General features: G+C 40.2%; 2 long non-coding RNA genes across 4 annotated transcripts; both read right to left on the bottom strand.

Annotated features, from left to right (window-relative positions):
* Window positions 1–755: 755 nt before the first annotated feature.
* On the bottom strand, window positions 756–23,712 carry LOC116081870. Of its 3 annotated transcripts, none has more exons than XR_004115050.1 (6): window positions 23,556–23,712; window positions 21,953–22,100; window positions 9,511–9,723; window positions 8,751–9,114; window positions 2,143–2,274; window positions 756–1,101 (listed from the first exon to the last, which is right to left on the bottom strand). It is a non-coding gene; the product is annotated as an uncharacterized LOC116081870 (long non-coding RNA). The 3 variants fall into 3 exon arrangements; XR_004115051.1 differs by having other exon boundaries at window positions 9,511–9,564; XR_004115052.1 differs by lacking the exon at window positions 9,511–9,723.
* On the bottom strand, window positions 20,035–21,086 carry LOC116081872. Its single transcript, XR_004115053.1, has 2 exons — window positions 21,044–21,086; window positions 20,035–20,320 (listed from the first exon to the last, which is right to left on the bottom strand). It is a non-coding gene; the product is annotated as an uncharacterized LOC116081872 (long non-coding RNA).
* Window positions 23,713–26,284: the final 2,572 nt, after the last annotated feature.

Below are 26,284 nucleotides of genomic sequence, written 5' to 3'. Positions count from 1 at the left end.
AGAAAAAGAAAATAAAATAAGGAAAAAAAACCCCAAAACTAAAACAAATCTCCTGTTCCCTCACCCCTCCCCCTGCTCACCACCCCACCCTCTCCCACTTCCTGGCCCTGGCATTCCCTTACACTGAGGCATAGAGCCTTCACAGGGCCAAGGTCCTCTCCTCCCATTGATGACCGACTTGGCCATCTTCTGCTATACATATGCTACTGGAGCCATGAGTCCCCCCATGTGTACTCCTTGGTTGGAGTTTTAGTCCCTAGGAGCTCTGAGGGTACTAATTAGTTCATATTGTTGTTTGTGCTAAGGGGCTGCAAACCCTTCAGCTCCTTGGGTCCTTTCTCTAATTCCTTCATTGGGGACTCTGTACTCAGTCCAATGGATGGCTGTGAGCCTCTATTTCTATATTAGTTGGGTACTGTCAGAGCTTCTCAGGAGACAACTATATCAGGCTCCTGTCAGCCAGCACTTGCTGATATCTACAATAGTGTCTAGATTTGATGAATATCATCCTGAGTGAGGTAACCCAATCACAAAAGAACACACATGGTATGCATTCTCTGATAAGTGGATATTAGCCTAGAAGATTGGAATACACAAAGTACAATCCACAAACCACAAGAAATTCAAGAAGAAGGAAGACCAAAGTGTACATACTTCGTTCCTTCTTAAATGGGCGAACAAAATACCCATGGAAGGATTTTCAGAGACAAACTATGGAGCAGAGACTGAAGGAAGGACAATCCAGAGACTGCTCCACCTGGGAATTCTTCTCATATTCAATCATCAAATCCATGTCATAGTCTTGATGGGTATGCTCTTTTGTGGGTAGCCAAGGTTGCCTAGAGATCATGGGTTCACCAGATGAGTTAGCTGAGTCATGTATAGAAGATGGTGTTTTATAGCATCCATTCCCTTCCTTTGGCTTTGATACTTTTTCTGTCCTTCTGTGGTGTTCTTTGCACCTTGGAGGAAGTATGTTGATGCTCACTTTAGGGCTAAGTACTTATCACACTTATTCTTTGCACTGTGACCAGTTATGAGTCTCTGGATTACCACTGCCAACTGAAGATGGAAACTCGACTTGTAGAAAGCAGCACTAATCTATGGGTATAAACATAAATATGTAGAAGGCAATTAGACAATATGTAAGTTTAGCAAAGGAATAATAGTAGATTTTTCCACTAAGACCTATGACTTCTCCAGCCATTTTTTTAAACCATGTTTACTATCAGCATGAACTCTATCCTGTGCAAGCTTCAATCCAATTAGAAAGTGGTTGGTTATCCCCATAACAGTAATGCTACTTATATGAATGTATGTCTTGCCTGATAGTTCAATATTATAGCTCTCAGGGTTCCTAGCCAGCTAAGACAGTTGATGACTTTTCTTTCCCTGCAGTCTCCACAGTACCTTCTGCTGCTATGACACTTAGCCAGTAGGGAGGCAGCTCCCAGCTTAGTTCCAGCTTGATTTCTCTATGTCCTGGAACCAGAATCTTTGGCAATAGAATCTTATAATTTAGTCTGTGGGAAACCTAGAGCAATAACATTATTTGGGGTCCTGTGGAGGCTCCCTAACCAATGGCTCATGAGGAGACATCCTATATCTTGTTACTAGGATTTTAACTTAATTACTCATAAATTCTTGGGTACCTCCATTCAAACACATTTATAAAATTATGGGTTTTCAACTAGTTTGCAAAATATGTTTTTATACAGCTTTGTGTACATCTTAGTTTTGAGTGCCCTACTGTGTTTAAAGACATTCTCATATGTGATCTGTTTGGTCATTTGTAGATCTTAATGACCTTGGACAAAGAAACCTGAAGCTGATGGCCTGTTATGGCCATCATCAGTAAAAAGAATCTCTTGTTTTTCTAAAATCATCTAAATTAGTGTCTTGCTTTTTGGCATTGTGACATGACATTGTCACCTACAGATGTGCTGTGCCAAATTTCTAACCACCATGAGGGATGCATCTGACTCAGGGCTGCATTCAGGCATCCTGATTGATTTCACTTAGTTTTCTTGGCCATTCCTATATTTCTTTTCACAAATTAACATTATGCTTTAAAAAAAAACCACCCTCTCACCTCTATTCTTTCACAGTTCCTTCTCCTGTTTTTCTTTATGTAACACTTACCTCCAGGGGGAAAAAGCAGCTATTTTGGACTTTGTTATAAATTTCTTTTCAAGTGGATTTTCATTTGTTGTGTCTGATTTGTTCTTACTGGAGACAAGCAGAGGTCTGCTCAGAGCAGCTTAGCATAGCCATCTGTGTGTACGGAAAAGCAGAGACAATTAAAACCTGTTGACAACTTGGGGCAAAGCTGTGGGCCTCATGTTCTGTAATTTATGTGAAAAGCCGAAGAACAATCAGTTCAAGCTGGTTCTTCAAAGAGGCACAGCCTGGAATATGAGTCTGGCAGCTTAGTATCTTTGAACCACAGCAAAGGGTGTCTCGGTCCAAGGAATTCAGAGACACTCTTGGAGCCCAGAAAACAAACACAGAAGGTGTCATGAGGAGGAGATCGAAGCTGCTTGCTGTTTCCCATCGAAACACTTCTCTGGTTAACATGCAGCCATGCTCCTATCCTGCTGTTCAGTGAGTTTTTATGTAGGGCTCTGGAAGAGGCTCTTCTGACAATTGCTGTGTGACATGTCAGCACCGAAGCACCAGGTGGCTTAGGTGCTGGGGAAGACTTTGCTCTCTGCCTCTCAGACCTGGGTGTCAGTCTTAGCTCCCACATCTCCCAACTGAACTACCCCATAGGTAACTCTCTTTCCTTACTTGTAATGCAGAGCAATGTTTGCCTTACAGAAATACTGTGATGATTAGATGAAATCAATATGACACTCCCATCCTTTCTATCCTGTCTTCTTGTTACCTTCCACTTCCTTTTATGTGGTTTTGACGCCCATCCTTCCTCTGGCATTGCTATGGCCAAAACACAGCAAAGGGTGCAAAGGATTATGTCTCAGTCAGGATAATCTATCTTTAGTGCTCTTGTGCCATCTCAGCTACTTGGATTCCAAGAATCATATTTTTGCTTCCTTCCACTTCATATTGGCTCTTGTGTCTTCCCTTCCATTCTATTCTAAAATTGCTGTACTGAGTTTCTTCTTCTATATGTCCTGGTCATGTGGTTTTACTAATATTTATGATGTCAGTTACTATTTATGTATTAAAGTATGCACAGCATGATTTAATTTCAAATACCATATGACTGAGTCTCTAGATGGTGAGGCTTGGGCACTGTACTCTGTAAGAGCTCCTGAGGTCATATCTACCATGTTCTTCATGTCTCTATCTTGGCCTATGTTTCTGCCTTGTAAGTTGGTCATGGAATCATGAATGGATAGATGGGGGGATACCTAGTTCAGCATGACATACGTTGGCATCTTCTGGCTTTTGGTGAATGCTATCTGTGGAGCTGAGGCTACTTTTAGGAAGTTATATGGTAAGTACAGACAGGAGCCAAACTTCTTGTCTCTGCAGTGACCCCTTGTGATTTGGAGATTGTTTAGTGTGCCCTCGGTTGGCTGCTCTTTGGGTTGTTGTCAAGAAAGCCGGGGGAGGGGGCGTGTCTCATTGAAATTAGAAATATATTCATTGGCTTCCCTGGGTAGTTCCTTAGGACTTCAGGGTCCAAGAAGTAGGAAAAGTTCTGATTGTAAGTATCTGGTGACATGAGGTTGTAGTGGAGCAGGGATGCTGGATACCAGTGCATCCAAGCATAAATTCACAGTTATACAGAACCTTTGGATCTTTCTAGAGAGGAAGTGAGACTCTTCAGGAACATGACCAGTGAGAGAGGGCTACATGAGGGGAAGTTCTGTCCATGTGAGGGAAACTTCACTGATCCAGTATGTATCCACAGCTTCCACCACAAGGCTCATGTGAGTCTTCTGTTAGCATGTCACCCAAGGAAAGCAGGCCATGTACTAAGGATGTACAGAGAGTATGACCTTTCTGTCCTTATTCTTAATGTTAAAGGGTTTGGTGTTGTTTCCCACAAATGGGACACAATGGTTCTCAGAAGAGCTGCAGTAGGATAGGTTTCAAGTTAATAGTCACTTATGTAGAATTTATCTTTGTCATTCACCCAGAATATCCAGCTTTTCGCTTCCCAGACATATGATACTGTGCTTCCTGGACCCCTTCTCATTGGATGGGGCCATGTGACTGATCCTGACAAATGACTTGTGAACAGATGTGGCACACCAGTTCTCAACTCTTAATAGCATGTCATTGAGGTTCTAGCTCCTCTGATAGTAGATCACAGTTTATTCTGACTGATACACCCTTCCCCATCCAAACATGCTTTAAATGGCATAGGTAGCTTCTAAAGGATATTTAAGATGAAAATGGCTTTCTCTGATATTCTAATAAAGGAATTAGATACACATTTTTTTCCAACTAAGAAGGGAACAAATCAAAATACTCTTCATCAAACATCAAGGATCGACTTTAGGAAATATTTTCTAGAACCGTGAAGCTTTTGATGACCATTCTTAACAACAAAAGGAATCTCCATAGTAGAAAACCATGCTAGGCCATCTCTACCCATATCCAGCTCCAGGCATTCTTGGGCTTTAGACACATCTTCAACTCCTAGTCCATATCTGCACTTGGATGTCCTATGTTACCTCAAGCTCAAGTGCAAAGCCAAACTCGCAGCTATGTCAGCCCAGTAAGCTCCTCTGGGCTTCTTTGTTTCAGTGACTATCACCATGGTCCAGCTGTGGAATTACCCTTGAACTTTTTACTCATTTTCCCAACACTAAGTCCTTTTCTCAGATGTACACTTTCTACTTCTACATATCTTGTATGTTCTATAATCTTATGGTCTATAATCACAGGCCACCTAAGTTGTGTCCCCAGCTCTTCTTGATTTCTTTGCAGCTATAGTAATATTTCTACATGTAGAACTAATCAACTTCCCTCATAGTGAAAGCCCTTGACAAGTTCCTAGATTTTATTTCTGTCTAAATCTTGATTTTAGTACCTTCTGTTCTTCCTGGTTACTCTTTGACACATGTTTCATATCCAATGACACCGACAGAGATAAGACTTGGAAAGTTAGAAAAACAAGTTTTTTGACCTCATTCCCTCCTCCCCCATCTAATATTTTTAAAGCCTGGGTCTTGCTATATGTCCAGACACATCTTGAACTCACAAGATTTCTTTCTTTTCTTTTTCTTTTTTTCAGCATTCCCGGGCCTAGGATTACAGAGGGCCAATATTTTAAGCTGTTCAACAAAGTCTTATTACTTCCTTGTTCTTAATTTAGACTTGACATTCTCTGGGAAGACTTCTTTGAACCACCCAGGCAAGAACTTGTGTCTTCAATAGGCCCCTTATTCTAGTGCTTCTTACTATGTTACTCTGTCACCATTGCCCATGATAACTACTTGTTGCCTATCACTGAAATATTACATGGCAAGTGCTTTCATAGACAGTTGGCTACTCATATCTATATTCTGCATCTGTGAATTCAAACAAGAACCAACAGTGTTTTATTTTTAGTGGATCTGGGCAGAATATGTATATATATATATATATATTTATATATACATATATAGACATATTCAGAACATATATATATATATATACAGAATATGTATATATATATTTCTTCTTCTCCTCCTCTTCCTCCTCCTCCTCCTTTTCCTCCTCCTCCTTTTCCTCCTTCTCCTTCTTCTTCTTCTTTTTCTTCTTCTTCTTCTTCTTCTTCTTCTTCTTCTTCTTCTTCTTCTTCTTCTTCTTCTTCTTCTTCTCCTTCTCCTTCTCTAACCAACAACTATTTATATAGTATTACATTGCACCAGGGATTATCATCAATATAGATAGATAGTTTATGTCATATTCATAGCTAGACAAACATAGGTGCAAGCACTATGCCATTGTTTAGAAGAGATAAGCATCTGTAAATTTTTATATCTTCAAGGGGCCCTGGAATCCTCATAGATATCAAAGGATTTCTATTTGATTAATTTAATTATAACAATGATTCCTGAAGATTAGTACAGCACAAGTTATGAAGAAAGACATTGAAGAATGGAGAAATAAGTTGTGTGGTTAAAGTCAGTAATGACTTTTCTTGGTGACATAAGACTTGAAGCCATGAGTTTGAATGCCAGGCTTTTCTGCTTAAATACTCAGTTGCCCTTCTCGTGGCACCATGTATATAGTAGGCATGTGGGTCAACTATTCAGTCACAGTGCTTAGTGTGTATGACATATGACAGGAACTCAGGAAATGGGGCTGAATTAATTGATAAATGAGACATATATCTGCCTGGCAAGTGATAGGCACAACATAATGACTACATTTTATTTTTTTGTTAATTATATGAGCAATGACAGAGGAAAAAAAGAAAAACAAATAATATCAGGTTATTCTCCATTTTAAACAGAGAAACTTATCAGGGAATTCAGGAAGGCTGTATTTAATGCTAAAGGAGTGGGCAGTTTCCTGGAGCCTAGCTGACCTCAGGCATGTGCCCTTGCTGGTTCAGGTTTTTGCTTCACTTTGGTAATCTATTGAGTCACAAAAGAGCACTCTTGGCGAATCAGTCCTAGGGATGTATCCCAGGACTTTGTGCATGTGGGGTACTTGCTCTGCCTCTGTGCTGCACCCTACCCCATGTATATCAGGTGATGCATTAATTTATAAGAAGTCCTGTGTTCGAGTTTCCCCTTTCAGCCCTGTTCTTCTTGTTTTATGAATCCAATATCTAACCTCTTTAGATATATTCATTAACTATTTTTAAACTGTCTTTCCTAGTTCTGGCAATAGTCTGTCTCCTTGAGACTTGGTCTTGTTCATTTACTGCTGGTTGTTGTCCTCAACTGCCTGGTGTCCTGGTTTGTTCATTTTCATTGATGAATGGCCGATGTTTTATAATCAGAGCTACCCTGTGTAGGTTTATTTTATATCAGGACAGATGGTGGTTATTTTTGTTTGTTTGTTTATTTGTTTCTTGACAGGGTTTCTCCATGTTTCCCTGGCTGTCCTGGAACTCTCACTATAGACTGGAATGTAACAATTGAAAGCCTACTCATCTCTTATTTATTTACATCATAATTTGCCTGAAGATAAAAATGGGCTCCTGATAAGAGAAGCACAGCTAGGGAGGAGAATTAAATTCTGGTGTTCTGTCAAGCAGTGCAGAGATGACAAATATAGAGAACGTACTATATTCTTGAGAGAGAGAGAGAGAGAGAGAGAGAGAGAGAGAGAGAGAGAGAGAGAGAATTTTTTACAATGAGTAAATGATAAATCCTTGAGAAAATAAATGTGTATACCATGCATATAAGTTGCATAACATCTTGTGGGGCACTATAAATATGGTCTGTTTTATTCCACTAGAAAAAGAAGAGCTAAAACACCATCAACAGTGAACCACAAACAAACAAAGTAACCATTGAAAACACTTGTTCTCAATTAAAGATATATAATGGTATATACCTTTAATCCCAGTATTCAGGAAGCAAAATCAAGCAGGTCTCTGTTGAGTTCAGGGCCAGCATGGTCTACATACAGAGTTTCATGACAGGTTCACATAGTGAGATTCTGTCTTAAAGAAGAATAGGAGAATGAAAAGGATGAGGAAGAGGAAGAGAAGGAGGTAGAATTGGGGATGTAGTTCAGATAGAGTTCATGCCTGGCATATATAAAGACTTGGATTCAATACCAGTTCCACAAGAATGAAAGAGTAGAGAAAGGAAGACAAAGGGAAAAAAGAAGGAAAGAAGAAAATACATAAATAAAACCAAACAACTGAAAAGCAGTTGACAATAAGATAAACTTAATTCTTTTTCTATGGACATGATGCTCTTACCAACAGGGTTTCCAGCACACAGGGACTACTTGCTCCAGAGTCTGTAGGAGGATTCAGACAAAGCATGCCCATACAAGTCCTTGGATTCATACTAAGGACCTACTTGCTTAAGATTAAAGAGCAGCCATGAGTCCCACCATGTGTACTCTTTGATTGATGAGTACACATGGTGGAACTCATGGTCCCAACAGCATATGTATAGTAGAGAGAGGATGGCATAGTTGGTCATCAAGAGTAGGAGAGGCCCTTGGTCCTGTCAAGGTTCTATGCCCCAGTGTAGGGGAATGCCAGGGCCAGGGTTGGTGAGCAGGGAGAGGGGGGAGGGAACAGGTTTTTTTTCTTGTTTTATTTTATTTTGTCTTATTTTATTCTTTTTTTTTCGGAGGGGAGACTGGGAAGGAGATATCATATGGCATGTAAATAAAAGAAATCTAATAAAAAAGAAAAAAATACATTATAACAACAACAACAAAAAGATTAAAGAGCAGAGGTATTATTCTGAGCCTAATGCCCTATTCTCATCAGGATAACAGAAATTTAAATTCAGGTTTGGGACAGTTACAGAAGACAGGAAGATAACAAGAAGTTCATTCATATAAGAGATGCCCACAGGACAGTAGAAATCCCAGGGGAATATAACATGAAGACATGCCTCAGGAGGCTGACTTTTATGGCATCTTCAAAAGAGGGTGAGAGGTGTTAAAGGAAGACAAGCTAAAGGGATACGGCTTCCAACCTGCAGAGATGTGAAACCAGCCAAGAGAGGGAGAAATGAGATTCCTTTGGTGCCATAACTGAGCTGATGGAGCTATCTCCAGTCAGTGATATTTTTCCATCCCATCTCTAGGTAGAAGAAGGACAGAGATAGGCAAAATATTTCCTTAGCTTGGTACTTTTCAATTACCTTTAGCACAATGATACTTCTGTAAACAAGGCATGGTCAGGTGAATCTTCCAGTTTCCTCTGGGTACCAGTATAGCTTTTCTCCTTTCTTAGGTTCTTAGAGAAGCATGGCATCCAAATCAAGGAAAGAAACCCCTTTCCTACATTAGGAATGTTGACACCTTCTTGTCTTCACAGTCTAGTAGAACTCAGCTGTGGGTGTTTATCCAGAGTAGAATTTCAGGGCTCCTAGTCCCACCTTCCTCTGATGACAGTGACACGAGGGTGTCTCCTTCTTGAGAGATCTGTCACCTTCTTGTCTCTCTCTGAAGTAGCAACCCCCTCTTTTGAGTTCTGGGTGGTGGAGTGGGTGGAGATTTCAGGAGCTATGAAATCAAACCAATAGATCATTTCTATTTTCTGACCTTTCTTAACATAATGAATCTAGAAGAGATGGTCTGCTTGGCTGAGGTGGGGGTAGTGAATAGATATAAGAGATATCAGGCTGGAACATGAAGAGAGAACATGTCAGAAGGAAAAGCATCCATTGATGGTTCCAGAATGCTACCATGCCCCAGTGAGCATTGTTAAACTGTGATGGCTTATTCAGGGAGCCCTGCAGGTTCTACAGTATACTGACCTCTAGACCAGAGTTTGGGAGCACTGAAGAAAGAACAGGGGAGACATTTTCTGGAAAAAGAGTTACAACAGAGTTTCACGTACAACCTCTTGAATTGGGGTACAGAATGGAAGTTGAGGTAGATTAATTATTAGCCACTCACCCTTTAATAGATTATCAGCCAAGGTCCCAAGCATTTGACTGGTATTCTTGAAGGCTGTATTAAGGTCAAGATGAGTCAACTTGAGTGAATACTCTCTGTTCATCAGCAGATACAGCACTAACCATCTCAGCAGCCTTCACTGCTATATAAACATCAGCACCAAGGTATTCACATATCATCACGGGGAAGCCTCCAAAGACTGCCAGCTGATTTCTGAGTATTCCAAGGGACGAGACATTTAAACATGAGACTGCTGTGTTACTATCAGAGTCTAGATATGATATATAATCATTTATAATCACATCACTATATGGAGGGCCAGCCAGATGACTCAATGGGTAAAAGTACTTGCCATGTATGCCCAACTGAGTTCAATTTCTGGAAGCTACAATGACAATGCAGTAGTACCCAATCCTACCTCTCCTATGGAAAGATGAAAGGAGATGTAGGAGGATTTCCTGTAAGTTTGCAGGCCAACGAGCTTCTATTATGGAGCACAGCAGACAGAAACAAGGGGCTATGCCACAATATGGTAGAATAAGAGAATGTTCCCCAGATTGCCTTCTGACCTTCATTTGTGTACCATAACAGGGCCATACCCTCTAATCCTCACACCTTATGCACACACAATAAGAAATAAGAATTACAGTTTGTAAATACTATTGATATTTCCTTACTTTAAGTACAGTTATGTTAATTTTGTTCAAGAAAAAAGTATGAAGAATATTGTGAATATTTAATCAAGCAGACACTTAAACCATGCTCATAAATTCATTGAGCAACATACATGACACTACCATGCTCACACCCACCATAGTTGGGGTTTGTAGTTAGGTTTCTACCTTCTCTAGCTATTGATGAGAAACAAAACACAGGGCTCTGATGGGTCCTCTAAGGACTAGTAAGTCACTCACTGGCTTTTCTTTTCCTTTTTCTGTCAGGTGGCACTTCTCTGTTTCATGTGACTCAACATGACCACCACCTGTAAGTTTCCATGACTTTATCTTGGCTTCTGATAGAAACTGAGTCTGTCAGTGTGCCAAATTAGGTTTTCTCTGAGAGAGAATCAGATTGACTAATATTGAGTCATGTCCATAACTGCCCATGGCGTGGGGCTCTTGGGAGATGGATTTATCAATGGAACTGGAGTGGCCCATTCATGTCCCTTAGCAAAACCTGTAGATAGACGATTTTTATAAAAGATGAAGGCAAGCAGCCAATATAGCTAACCTTGGTGCTCTCTTCACCCCTAACTAGTCTTTGATGTTGCTAATCTAGATACTAAAAGAAAATTGTGCTTTTCCTATGGCTAGAAAATTTTAATATGCTCTACTTCTGACTCTGAATGCAATATTGTATCTATACAATGTTAGATGAATAGTAGACTATTTTCAAATGTTCTTTTAGAGAGTTCTGTGTGGCTTTCAATAAGGAAGAAATCCTATGGCACCATAATATTTATTTTATATTGTTAGAGTGTAGGTAGTCACAAACGTACCAAGTCCAAAATAAAACCAACGGCTATTATTCTTTCTGAGTGTGTTTAATTTCTACTTTCACTTATCCCAAAGACAACAATCACTGAGTATTTTATCATGTATTAGATAAAGGTAATCCAGAGAGGATCAAAGTAAATGTAAAATCTTGTCTGTAAGTCTAGTAGTTACTGATCCCTGGGTTAGTCAGTTCTGTCTTGCTGGAACAAATAACTGAGATAATCAACTTAGGAAGGGCAAGCCTTTATTTTGGCTCATAGCTTTGGAGATTTCAATCCATTATCATACTGGCCATGTTGCTGTGGGTCTGTGGCAGGGTGGTGGCACATGTGTGTAAAGTGTATGTCAGAGCAAAATTGCTGGGCTAGTCAGGAGCCAGAGAAGAAAAGGAGAGGGGGAAATGACTGGGTTCCCCAGTCCCCTTCTTCCCTTGCCTCAGTAGCCTAAAGGACTCCTATTGGGCCATACCCCCTAAAGGATTCACTGCCTCCCAATTAGCACCATGCTGTGATGGAGATTTTAACACATGGGCCTTTGGGGAACTTTTAAGATCCAAAGTATTAACACGCTGGCATCCCAAGCCATGCCAGTAACCACAAGCTGCCATTTTTCCTGCGCTATTTTAACTGCTTTCACTTTTGCAGTTCAGCACAAGAACTGCCGCCAGAAGATGCCAGATGGCAGCCAGCAATCAGATCCCAGAGCAATGTCACCTGCAGAAGGGAGCCAGTAACTAACTGACAAAGACATCCTTGCTGTTTTTATGGAAGTCAAGATGGCCCACTTGTATGGCTAGGACCATCCTCGTAGAATTGGCTCCAGGCATGATCTTACCTTGAATATTCCATCTTAGCCCTGGCCCTGGCAGGATGTTTTTCTTCTAATGTTTTATTTTTTCTTCTTTGGTATTTAGCAATAGAGTCCTTCCTTTCTCAGAGCTATTTTAGCATCCCTTATCAAGCCAAGACCTTCTATAACTCACTTGTTATCATTAATATATTAAAAAGTACTTCTACATATCTTCACAGATGCTTAGCATCATTCCTGTTGAGGCCTGAATAGGAGTTTGCCTTCACAGGGGTTGAACTGATATTTGTTGACTGAGAGATTGCTATCCTGATTATCCCCCTCAGAAAGCCCTGAAGAGCATAGCTCTACAGGGCATTGTATAATCAGGAAGTAGTGAATTTTTAGCCTAAACCACAACACATCTGAGGGCAATTTTCCCTCAGAAAATTGTTTTAGTTATCTAGCCATTGAGATGAATCTCAGATCTCACTCCAATGTTAGCTTGTGACTATGATGCAAGTCTTGTGACTTCTACTTACCTATGTATGGATGGAATTATTGAATGAGATGTTTTGACTGTGGAATACCCAATTTCAGCACCCACTTCCTGAGTCAAATCATTGCTGAAGTTTAGCACACAACAGAGATGATTCTGTTTGATGCTTCAGCTGCTTCTCCAAGCATTGTGCCAACATCACCTGGGGACTCCCCAGCATAGTAAATGTCAGGGCCCTCAGGTGCCAGTCAAGCTTGGGGTAGGTAGCTCTGAAGGCCTTCTGTATTTGTGACTAGGGAATACATCAAGAAATGAGTATTTCTATTCAAGGGACTTTGCGTGATTGTAGTAACATAATATTTCTAGATAACGTCTTTGAGTTAAATTGATTGGATGGTTTTAAAATATGTGGATGCGTTAGCAATTTGTCATGTGCTCATTTGGCAAATTTTCAGTAGCTGACTCCTGTGTGTCAGGTTGTCTGCTAGGTTCTGGAAATACTGAGGAAAATAAGATGTAATTTCCATCTCAAGGAGACCTTAGACTCAAAGGCTTATGGACATGCAAACAACATGACTGTGCTAAGGCAGTGTGTGGAGAAGATGGAAACTCTTGCAATTCTGCCAAGTGGCTCATATGTCCCCACCTATGGTTTTATACTAAGTGAGTTTCAGGAAGGAAACTTGAGCCCACTGGATTTTCAGTCTTCTCTCCACAGAAAGATAGATATTTGGGTTACTGCAAGCTGGGAGTCCAGTCTGTGAAGTAAACACTCACCACACTAGAAGTATGACCCTCAGGGCATACCAAGTATAGATAAAGCAAGATCCTCGAAGACAGAGGTCATGCAAAAGCAAGGGATTTAGTATAAAGTCTGTCCAATTGCAGAAAAGGAGATGAAGGGTGCTGTATTCTTATATTAGCCCTCTACAGAGGGGAGGGAATGCTTTAGATGAGTTGGTGCGCACAAAGATCTTCTAGTCTAAGATGACATGAACTCTATAGAAATGGAATTTGGAATTTGGAAGTGGGTATGGAATTTATTTGTTTAATTTTTAGGTTTTTCTTCTCAGTTAGGGTCAGGAGACTATTTGGAATGCTAGAAAGAAAAAAAAACATTTGTTTTGTAACAGTGAAAAAATTGAAAATATATATGACAGGATTAGGCATCACTGAAATACTTTACAATAGAATCATAAAAGAATGGCTGTTGAATTCTACACATTTGTGTCTATTTTATGTTGTTTGCTTTTTGTTTATATTTATAAATTATTCTATTTAGATCTCATTTATCAGCTGATTTTATTGGTACAAGAACTGGAAAAATACAGAAAGGTTTTCCTTGCAGGGTTAGCCAAGAAGCATTGGGATGCTGACTTAATGGCTATTTGAATTGTCTGTGCTTTTGGATTTTCACTTTTGTCTCTTTTTTTTTAATTTCAGTTTTGGGTAGTGAATGTGTTTTGGTTTTATAATCTGAAAAATAAACCATGTGAGTAGATCTTATTTATGAAGCAGAGTTTCTCACTTGTCTAGTGACTGAGACGACCAGGTCAATTTGACCGTGTTAACTCTCAGTTTGGAGATGACACAACCACACTTGGCCTTGGCTGGAACTCTGGTTAGCTCAGTAGGTAGACTGGGTGTGACTTTGGTTGATTCACTTGGTAGTTCATGACCGTAAATAACTGTTACAAAGACTATATCACTTGTTTCCTATAAATTCTAGGTGTTTTTATTGTCTTTTTTTTTTAAAAATTAATGCAATAAATTCAGCTTGAAAAATACTTTTAAAGCCAACTATTTCTGAACCTTTTATTAACTCTTTTGGTGTTGTTGAAAACAATATTCCTTTAAGCAGATTCTTTGTCAAGAAAGTGATTTGGACTTTTTCTGCAGCCTTCTTTCATGGGTTTACTGACTTGTATACAGTCTATGAAAGCAATATGGATGCTTCATTCCTTTTCGTTTGTTGAAATTAATCTTAAAAGCAAAGTCTCCATTAGCAAATCTCATATAAAAAATCCCCCTCTTGCATTTTTGTTTCTTTATATCTTCTTAACTCATTTCTTCCTTGTTCTAGAAAACTTGACAGCAGGTGTTACTTGTCCCTTGCTTCTGAGATTGTAGCCTGCATACATCCTTGACCACCCGGGTCTAACTATATTTGGTCCTGCATGATGGCAAACACTGAGGTGGCACACTGAGAGCTCACAGAGCACTGAAATCTTGCTAGTACTGGCTTTCACAGTTCATCACTCATGACTGGTGTCACACAGGGTTTGCAGTTAAGATGGAAACACCCAGCAGCTGGGCATCCAGCTGCTAGTTCATCAATTTGAGAAGTGAGTCTGTTTCCGTCCAAGTTCTTGCATGCAGGGTGTGTGTGTGTGTGCGCGTGCGTGTGTGTGTGTGTGTGTGTGTGTGTGTGTGTGTGCGTGTGTGCCTTTAGTACCTTCCTCCATGCTTTCCCTTCTACCTTCTCTGTCCTATGTTAAAACAGCTGTTCATGCCTTCTCCAGGCATGATTTCCACCATCAGAGAAAATCAGAAGCCACACAGTGGGTGAGATATTCCCTCAAAAAATAGTAAGGACAGAACCTCAAATTAGGATGTGTAAAGTTGGCTTCCTCTCAGTTCTGCTTCTAGAATTTGGGAAGAATGTTAGAAAGTCCTTTCGCCCATCCCTTTGCCTCCTCTGGATAAACACATTTGTCCCTTCTGTTGTAAAATTATGAGTCTGGAGTGGTTCATGAACTGAAGTGCTTAAACCTATGAGCAGGCTCTAACACATAAGCCTGAAAAGGAGAGTCCCATAGAAACAAATCTGAGAGATAGACAGAAGCAAATTTGAGAGTGATAGCTATACAGAGCTGGGATATGTGTATGAAACTGGGTGAGCGAATGTGAGGCAAAGACACATAAGAATATGTCATATTTGCTCAGCTCAGCTTCATGTTGATTTTATGTGGGGAAGAGTAACCTAATCCATAGAGGGATTAACTAAGACTTCCAGAGGCTAAAGAGCCTAAGTGAACAGGAACCACAGATTGTTGTTTATTTAGATGTGTCATATTCTGATGCTACTCTCCTCATTGGTGAGAGAGGGAGAGAGAGGGTCAGAGAGGAGAGAAGAGAGAGATGAGGATGGAGAGAGGAAAAGAGAAAGGGGAGAGAGAAATGTCTGTATCTAGATGAAGTTTTAAATGCACATATTATGATTAATACTGACAACTGTTAGGAGGTTTAAATGGAAGGAGCTTAGTGGACTCACTGGCATAGATACAGGGATAGTGTATAGATGCAGAGATGATGGTGAATAGATATGGAGATGGTGTATAAATGTGGAGATGATGGTGTACACATGCAGAGATGGTACATAGATATGTTGATGATATATAGATGTAGAGATGGTATATGGATGTGGACATGGCCTATAGATTTGGAAATGATGGTGTATAGATGTCCAGGTGGGCAAGGTATTCAGGGAGCAACCAGGATAGTCTAGCCTTCAAGAATTGGCAACTGCAGATGACACTTCTTGGTTCCAAGATAGAAAGGGCCAGTGAGACTTGGCCAATACAGATAGATGTGCCACAGTGGAAGCCATTGTAGAGAATTTTAATTCAGCAACACAGCTACTCTGTCAAGAGGTCACATATCTGGCTGAAATGCAAATGTGCCACACACCATTAATCCCTCTAGCTGGAATATACCCATCTAGTCCCTCTGACTAGAATATAGACACACCTTTATTATACAACTTTAATCCTAAACCATGATGTCTAATTGAGAAGTAGACAAAGTGATTAATCAGAGAAAGATTTGACAGAATAAGTTAAAACCAGGATATACCCAACTCTCATGAGAACAGACAAGAAAGAGGATCTACTTAAAGAGCCATGAGGGAGAGAGTCAATTGAGCTCAGTCAGTTAGTGATGTTTAGTTTAGCTGGGTGCAGTTCAATTGAATAAGTTGAATTGAATTAGGAGCAGTTCGGTTCATGGAGTTTAGAGGCAGCCTTTCCAAGTAGAGCAATTCAGTCAGAAGCCAAGAGAAATCAATTTGAATCAGTCAGCTAGGAGAGAAGTTTGAGCCAGACCAGCTGAGTGCACCAAACCAGTCAGAGTTCAGAAAGAGCAAGAAAAGAGTGAGTTTATTTAGTAGTAAGTCTTAGGGCCTGAAATATTCTAGGCCTAGGTTAGCAGATTGGCTGGAAGCTAAAGCCTTCAAGGTCTGGGTTTGCAGAAGATTAGTTTATACAGATGTTGGAAGCTTCCAGGCCTAGGCCCAGGGAAATGCTCAGCCCAAGCCATGTATATGTAAAGCTTGGGTATGGCACTCATCCCATTCCATCATCTGAAGAAATAAAAGTGATATTTACATTTATAAGCCCTGTGGGTAGAATGTACAAAGGGAGCTGGGGATATACTTATTCAACCTTGAATTGAACTTAGTCTTGCCTGTCTACTGTCAGTATCTCTGCTTCCCAACAGCAAGCCAGGGGCCAGAGCCTGGCTGGTATACTCTATCAAAGCCAATGCCATGCAGCTAGGATGAAAGGCAGAGAACAATAAGGGAGGGGGACAAGATCAGGTCAGAACTATGGATAATGAAACCAATCTGTGAACTTAAGTAAAAAGGGCAAGCTGCACATGGGATCTCCAGCTTCCCAAGCTAGGAAATGTTACAGAGAAGTAAACCCCAGGCCATAGTAGGACACTGGGTGCTGGGGACAATGCAACTTGCTCCTTGACTGAGTAAGGCACTGAGAACTTCAAGGTTATGTTTTTGCTCTAGGTCCTGGGGAAGATATGCTGTATCTGGTTCTGCTTCTTTCCTGCCCACCCTACCAGGAAGCACAGGTGTCTAATTCTCAATAGATCCCGCTTTTGCCTGAAGTATTTTGGAAATGGAGGTGCAGGGTTCATCCCATGTCTCATTTTCTAGATTTCACACTCTTCCTATGGAGTGCACCAGTTGCAGAGCTTACAAAAGGAAGGGGAAGTACTGCCTCTTCACTCTCCCCTAAACACAGCACAAGTGCAGTTGTGCCTCTGGTTTCATACTCCATGAGATTCATCTGATTGTTCATTAGCCAATCATATTTATTAAGCTCTTGCTGTATAAACTGTATGGAGAGGCTTGGTGTACAAGCTAGTGTTTTTCAGATGATGAGGCAATTGACCATAGATGAGGACCTCAAAACAACACAAGCCTGTTTTGTTCTAATTTTAGAGATCAGAGGTCTGAAATGAAAGTAGGGGCTAGACAGCACTCTCTCCATTGGCTTGGAGCAAGGTCATGTTTTCCCTCTTCTACTTTCTGCACCTTGTCTTATGGCAGCATCTCACCACCTTGGCCTCTGTCTTTACATGGAATGTGTCCATATCTCCTACTCCTTTTCTTTGGGATGATTTTATCTCGAAATATTAAATGCTATAAGGTGCTAGGATTTTATGATCCTTAGGGAACACTAAAAGGCATCTTGCTACTGAACACCCGTGCCTATCATTGTGAACACTGGTGTGCGTTTTTTCCCTAAGTATTTCCACTCGCTCCCAATTTTCCTGGAAAGCACTCTCTCTCTCTCCCTCCCTGCCCCCTCCTCTCTGTGTATCTGTTCTAAAATAAACTGAGTGCTCTTTTCACCCTCTCTGCCTTTCCTAAATTGTCTTATTCCATCATGAAATTCTCATCTTCTTGCCTGAACTTTCTTGGGTACTGTAAATCTAAACACACCTTTTCTTTTAATGAAAAAAGAAATCTTTCTTGCTCTTAAAGTTCAGTTTCTCTGCTTCTATGCCCTCCAGGGACCTTCTCAATGGCCCATTCTCATCCAAGGTCTGGAGACAGGCCGTGGCGTCATTACATTAGAAAAGGAGGACTTTTCCTGGAGTTTAAAATTGTTTCTATTTTGTGGCTTATTGATTTCTTGTGCCTTTCAGAAGCCTGCCTGAGACAAGAGGTAGATAGAGGTAGGAAGATTTCTTACAACTATGCAGGCAAACTGCCATTTTCCATATTGCTCCATATTCCAATATAGACATCAAACTTAGTGTTAGCTTCAGTCTCACAATACATCCAAACAGGACTCCCTTATCTACACAAAGCTTGCCTAAAACTACAGATAGCATTGCATCTTATTCATACATTATCCTCCCTCTCACACACATGTTACAGTGTGGATCTACCCAAAGACATGGATTGAATGTGTGGTTCTCAGCCCAAGAACTGTAGGAGGACATTTATAATGTTGGGCCACTGAGGATGTGTCCTTGAAGTGGATATTAGAATTCTTGCCTCTATTGTCACTCACCTCATCTCTCCCCACTCTCTCCATCCTGACCTTTATCAAGTAAGCAGTTTACTCTGTCACATACTACTTTCACTGTGATATATGGCTGTATTAGTCAGGGTTCTCTGGAGTAATAAAACTTGTAGAATGAATCCTGCTTACATCTCTATCTATAATCTATATTTATATCTCCGTATCTATCATCATCTATATCAATCTATTGATTTATCTAAATATTTATATGTATCTCTATCTCTAGATAGAGATAGATAGGTAGATTTATTAGAATGACTTATAGCCTATGGTCCAGCTAATCCAACAAAGGCTGCTTATAAATGGAAGATTCAAGAATCTAGTAGTTGTTTAGCTCATGAGACTGGATGTCTCACCTGATTTTCAGTATATTCCAGAATCCCAAAGATGTAGGCTTTCATCTCAGTGAAGAAATGGACTTGCTATCAAGAGGACAAAAAGCAAAAACTTTCTTCTCCCCTGTCCTTATTATATAGGTTTCCTGTAGAAGGCATGGCTCAGGTTAGAAGTGGTTTCCAACTTCAAAAGATCTGGATTAAAGGAGCGTTTTCCCACCTCAAATATTTGGATTAGAATCTGATCTTTCCACTTCAAATTAAGCAAAAATCCCTGATAGGTATGGCCCATTTTTGGGTTTTAGTTAACTCCAGATGTAGTCAGGTTGGCCACCAAGAACAGCTATTACAATGATTTAAGCACAGGCCAAAAGTGATAAAAAACAATTGACCATGTACTGAACAACTATGGCTGAAACCATTTGGCTACCATGAAAGTGAAACCATGGGAAATGAGACAGTGGATAGAAAAGACTACTGTAGAATGTTAAGGGCTCCATGCAAAGCCATAAGGTGAAAATATTAAAACAGCAAAGTATTCAAATGTGAAGTTGTAAATTTGTAGTGAATTTTGCACATTAACTCACACCATTGGAGAGCTGAGATTCCAGACTCTTCTGGAGTAAAACAGAAGTGAAATGGGATTCACAACTGTAAGAGTGTAATGAAACCACCAAACTAGATCACTCCATAGGTAGAAAGCTTTGGGGGATCAAACTGCCAAGAGTATCTCTTACAGTAGAAGGTGGTGAATGTGCAGAGAGAAGCAAATGGAAGAAAAACAAGTAGATTTTGTATGACAGTCAGCAGGGTGGTGCCTTTGAGATGATTCAGGCTGCTTTGATTAATTAGAGATTTGGTGCCTTTATCTGAGGCAGTTGACCCTTGGAGTGGATTAAGGGAGGTCCTGGTAACCAGAAACCTACCTTTGGAGATTCCTGAGCAACACTCAAGTTAGACTTCTGTTTACCTTTTAACAATCATTCTGTTTACCCTGTCAGTCTTTCTGTTTAGGACATTTTCACCAGCACTGCCATTTTGGGGGTCCCACTTTGGATTTAACAATAGAAGCTGAAACTTGTTGAATCTTTTAATATGCTGACAACAGCCCTAAGCAGATGTTCTTGATCACTCGTTCTGATAGCCTGTCTTTGGAGGGGATACCAGCCTCTTTCCTGGATCTCCCAGGCAAGGAGGTGAAGCCTAGCAGGCTAAAGCTTCTGCGTCACATTGGCTTCACAGTCTCTTCTGGTCTCCTCTTTTCTTTCACTTTCATGTCAATCAAGGGCCTCCTGGGAAAGGGGCCTCATTTAAGTTTAGGTGATACGAGGAACTTTGTTGATAAAAGATCTCTTTCCAGTGCTGTGAGACAAGAAAGAGAAAACACTGGGATATTGATGGGTCGTAACATCAAGGACTCAGATGCTACCCAACTCCTAGGGCCTCAACAACCAAGAATAGAAATAACTTCTAGAGCTTGAAAGAGTTAAACATAGAAGGACCCTGGAGTCTTTCTATAGGTGTTTTCTAGCCTGGATTGACCTTGAAAGGGTATATTAAATTCTTTAACCTCCTGTCAAAGACTTTCAAGAAGAGAACCAACTTGTCCCTATTTCCCCAGTATTTTCTAAATTTTAGTACTTAATATTTTATTCTTCAAGAATGCTTTTGGTTCCAGGCAAATTAGAGTGGTTATTATGTTGCCTCCAGGGCCCTGTGACATTGGTGCTACCTTGTGTATCAGAGTAGAGGCATGGTGGCCTTGAGGAAGCCTGACTCCACCTATTCATTTATTTCATCAACTATTTAGTGAAAATAAAATTAAGACTGTAGAGTCAGGAGTTTTACCATGAGTCCAACCCTGCCTGGATATGAGTGTTGGTAACTTTTACCCTTTGATCATCATTATTTGAAACAATCAAGAGACAATTATGTATTACCCAAGATTCAAGATGCCTTCCAAAAGTTACAGGACTCATGCTCTATGTATATTTCCATTTTGTTTACTTGTCTAATCCCTAGCTCTTCCCCCTTTTCTCCTCCCCTTCTTCCTTCTTTTTGGAGACAAGGTTTCACATAACCTACCTGGTCTTGCACTCCTTATGTAGCCAAAATAGACTTAAACTCATGACCCTTCTGAATACTACAACCTTTCTTTAGAATACTACACCCATCACACATAGCTCTGTTCTTTACTTTCCATTGGCCAATGAGGCCTTTGCTTCTATCAGCCTTTAGTTGCCATCCAGATTCTCCCTTGTTCTGTTATATTCAGAACATTGATCCAAACCTTTGTGACTCTTGTGTTTTTCAAACTTCAATTTCTTGAGCCTCAAATGAAGCCCTTCTTGACTTTTGCAGTTTGAAGCAATTGACATTCCATGGGAGTAGTACTTACTGAGAACATGCTATGTTCATGATGTTGTTCTAGCCACCATGGGCCCCACAAGTAAACATGGTGAAGGTTGGACCTCTCAGACAGTGAAGGTCAATAAACAAGGAAAATAGTTGCTTAGGGTACAGCCTTGAGAAATGTTGAGTGCTGTGAAGAAGACACGCAGTACTTAAGTATGGAATGGAGGCTCCGGCTTTGTGGGAGTGGGCTCATGTTCAGGGAGGGCTCTGTCATGGATGCCTGTGAGCATCACTGGGTGAAGAGTCTGTATTCATCCTGGAATACAGACTGTGCGATTGTATATGAATGCTGCTTCCTGCTCCACACTTCCTGTGGCTTCCCTTCATTCTCTCACTTTAGACTTCTCTATTTCCTCTCCTTAAATCCCAGAGAATGTTCCTTTGCTCCCCCTGTGTCAAATGCAGAGTCCCCGTGAGCAGCACTGTGCAAACCTACTGACTGTTCTTTATCTGCCAGCCTCAGTGTGGTCCAGAGGCAGGTGTGGAGAGGAGCTACGTATATCCTGGGGGTAGATGTAGTGAGGAGAAGAGCTGAGAGAAGATTTTGTAACGCTGAGGCCAGAGAAGATAAACTCTCACCTCTAAATTGTGCTTGAGGGATTCCAGATCCAGGGATAACTTTGCTGTAGGTCCTGGGTTCTGTCACATTCCATCTTTAAAGGATCTCAGAAAGATATAGACCACTAAATCCAGGAGTTAGGGAGCGTACTCAAGGGTTCTTCTGAGGCTATGTAATCCAAAGTAGGATTGCATAAATAGGCATAAGTAGGTAAGCATAATAATAATAATAATAATAATAATAATAATAATAATAATAATAATAGGCATAAGTAGGCAAGCCAAAACCCAGATAGTCTCTCATCAAAAACATAAAAATAGATCTCAAGACTCCTCCTGTTGGCACAATAGCCAAAAACCAATACAGCGGTATTGAACTTGCTTTGCCTTTGGAATTTAAAAGAATGGAAGAGACAGTAATTGCTGGTTTCTTCTTAGACCACAGGAAACCACCTGTCACTATCCATTAACAGCTGCTTTTCAAGAATGTTTTCCTTATCTCCATTAGGAAGAAATAGATGACAGAGCAAAACTAAAAAGCTATTTGTCATATTCCAGGCAGAGGAGCTAAACTACTCCTGAATAACCACATAGTTTTTGGTGACACACATTTGGTGGGTTTACCAGGGCCACATTCATTTGTTTGTTTGTGGTTGCTTCTTTTTGTATGTGTGTATGTTGGAGTGTGTGTGTGTATATATATATATATATATATATATATATATGCATTTTTTTCTGTAGTGGATTTGTGTACACATGGTATGTGTGTGTGTGTGTGTGTGCATGTGCGTGTGCGTGTGTATGTGTGTGTGTGTGTGTGTGTGCATGTGGAGGCCTGAAGTCTTCCTTGATAGCTCTCTACATTTATTCACTGGCAGAGCCTCTTAAGTGACCGTAGAGCTCATGAATATCACTAGTTTGCTAGCCAGCCACGCCATTTCTGGGCATGGAGAGCATTCAAAATCTTCTCTGCTAGCTATTTTGAAATATATAATTAGTTGTTATTGATCATGGCTACCTCACTGTTGTAGGAACATTAAATTTTCTTCTTTTACCCTGTACACATTGCCTACCCTCTTTCCATTTCTCTCCCCATATCCTTTTGCTGACAATTGTTATTTTAAAACTTCTACAAAATAATGTTTCTAAAGATAGTGTTCCATGTATAATTAAGACTATGAAGTCTTCATATTTTTATGGTCAGCCTTAGCTTTTAAATAGAGTAATCATTTTGTTTTAATACATTTCCTCCTAAAGAGTACTAGTTCCTGACAAAATAACTCAACCTAAGGAAAGAGTGAAGTCTGCCAACACACCTATCCTCACTTGCTGATGCAAACTGAGGACACTCACCAGTCTTTAATTTCTTGTCAGGCTGGGTCATGGTCTTAAGATCTCTACTTAGAGGACTTGATGACATTTCCCTTAAATGAATTTTTGAAAGTAAAATTTATTATTGAGTGTTTATATTATCTCAGAGCAATTTCTCAGTGGTAACTACTGTTTCTTTAGATCAAACAGACCTACTATGGGTTCCTGGTTTCCAAAGAACTATAGACTCCTGAGGATCAGAGCTCACTTAACCTGGGTGTTTTCAGAAAAGTCTCCCTTTTTCAAGACTTACCAGAGACCCTTGACTTTGGAGGGTTATCGAACATTGTGGCAGTCCTCTCTCAGATGACTCTTAGAAGAGTTCAAGTCTTTTCAAAGAATTTATTATTTTTATGTGTCTCTATGTGTGTATGTTTGTGTGTATTATATCTATAGAGGAGTCTGCAGAGGATATATAAGGGCATTGGATCCCTTGGAGTTAGAGGTCATTGTGAATCACAATATGGGTACTAGAACTGAACTTGGAACCCTTATAAGATCAGTAGGCACTCTTAATAACCGAGCTCCTTTTCTGGCTCCACAATTCATTTTAGATGTTGGGTCATGGCCCATCTGTATAAAATCAAACTCAGGAGATGTAAAATAATTTTTTTAAAGTTACGAAGCCCCAAAAGGATTGTCAGGTGTGTCCTATTGAAAAGGACCCTTGACATAGGTTAAACAAGGGCCTAAGTCTTTGGTTCTTGTATGAATCCCCAGGATGGTTCTTTTCATATGTGCTCCTTTTCAGAATTAGGGAACTAGAATTCTTGATCAGGAAGGTAGGAGACTTCAGATTTAATAAGCCTGCACTAGGGCATTAGGGTCTTCAATCTTGAGAAGTTTGGTTTCAACTCAAATCTGGCCAGGTGGGAGAATGTCATATTTCCTCCACTGAAAGTCACTTTGTGAATGATAAAAGTGTATTCTCGTTCATGAACTTCACAGATACCTGCATGGCTGGGCATCTCCATGACATTTGAAACAGTTTAACATAGTTATTTGAGTTTCCTTTCTGGACAAGGCTATCAGGAAACACAGATGAGTAAGGAGCTGACAAAAGCAGAGAGGGTAAATAGTTTACATGTAGTGTGGTGACAGCAGAGTGGCCTCTGAACAGAGGACAGGGACAGAACACTGAGATGCTCTGTGTTGCACTACAAACCTTATGTGCTGAATGTATGCTAGAGCACACAGACCGAAGGCTCATAGCTCATTGACTTCTCACACATGCACACAACTCTTATAGCCACTATGTGAGTCTGTCACCCTAGAAGGTTCCTTAGTGTTCCTCACCACTACGGTCAATATAACTGTGACTCTGCTCACTATCATTGTAGATTATTTTTAATGATTTTTTAACTATGTATAAATTGAATCATCCAGTATAAATTCCCTTTTGTCTGAGTTCAGTCGATCAGTATTATCCTGTAACGTTTCCTTTGTTGTTCACTTTGCAATTTCTCCTTCACTGGTCTGCAGTATCGTGTGGAACTGCTAGTTAATTCCTCTGACCTCTGCAGGTTGCTTGGCTTATTTCTGGTTTGATTATGAATACAGCTAGTTAGAAGAAATCTTGGCTATTCTTTGGCGCAGGCAACCGAAGAGGAAAAGAATAACCAAAGGGAGGTGGGGTGTGGTGTTGATATCTTATTTAGGGCTGAACGTTCTCCAGTCCCTTATTCTTTGCAGACTGATGAGTTGTTGATCTCTGACTTAATTGGAATCTCCTCTAAAAGAAGCTTCTTTGATGGGTGTTGAGAGATGCACTAATTTATAGGTATAAAGATAAGTACTTACGAGGCAGTTTAATACTGTGTCTATGTAGCATAATACTTGTAATAGGTTCTTTAAAAAGGGTGGGGGTCCTCAAAGAAGAAATACAAATGGCTGAGAAATGTTTTTTGAAGTCTACTATATCCTTAGTCATCAAGGAAATGCAGATTAAAACTATTTTGAAATGTCATCTTACCCTAGTCAGAATGGCTAAGATTTAAAAAAAAAAAAATCTAAAATATGACTACAAATGCTGGCAGAGAAGTAGGGGAAAAGGAACATTTATTCACTGTTGGTGGGAGTGCAAACTGGTACAGCCATGATGGAAATCAGTGTGAAGGTTCCTGGAAAATCCAGAAATAAATCTACCACATGATTCAGCCACAGAACTCTTAGGCAGATACCCAAAGGACTCTCTAGCTTACAACAGACATACTTGCTCATCCGTGTTCATTGCTGCTTTAGTCACAACAGCTAGTAAATGGGAAAAGCTTGTACGTCTATAAGCTGATGAATGGATAATGAAAATGTGTATATATACACAGTGGGAAAGCATTTGGCCATATAGAAAAGCAGAATCATGAAATTTGTAGATAAGTACATACAGCTGGAAAAATAACCCTGAGTGTAGTAACCTAGAATGAGAAAGACAATGGCAGCTTGCTCTTTCCATGTGTGGACTGTAGCTTTGAATCTTTAGATACATAGGTTTAGGTTGGAGTACCCATAGAAGTCAGGAAAGCCAGAAAAGGCTGTTGCAGGGGGTACTTGCAAGGCTGAGGAGACACAGTAAGACAGGAGACTGGGAATACTAGAGTAAGAAGTGTTAGATGAGGTGGGAGGTGGCAGGGCAAGGTTGAGAGGGAATGTGGAGAAGGATAATTAACACTAAAGACTGTTTAAAAAAAGCCACATGGAAACTGACTACTGTAGACTTCATGGACTACACACACACACACACACACACACACACACACACACACACACACATGTAAAAAGAGGTTGAAATTCATTACCCACTAAGAGGTCATAGACATTCAGAGCTAGGTATGGGAAGCTTTTTAAAAACTAAATTAATTTATTTATTCACTTCGCTACCCAACATCAGCCCTTCCTCTCCTTCCAGTACCCACTTACACGAGTCCTTCCCCCATTCCACCTTTTCTTTCTCTTTTGAGAAGGGGAAGCCCCATGGGAAGCCATGTT

The sequence above is a fragment of the Mastomys coucha genome, unplaced genomic scaffold (assembly GCF_008632895.1).
Source record: "Mastomys coucha isolate ucsf_1 unplaced genomic scaffold, UCSF_Mcou_1 pScaffold7, whole genome shotgun sequence".
NCBI lineage: Eukaryota > Metazoa > Chordata > Mammalia > Rodentia > Muridae > Mastomys > Mastomys coucha.
Note: the sequence above shows the minus strand (reverse complement) of the source record. Positions and strands in the feature narration are given on the sequence as shown.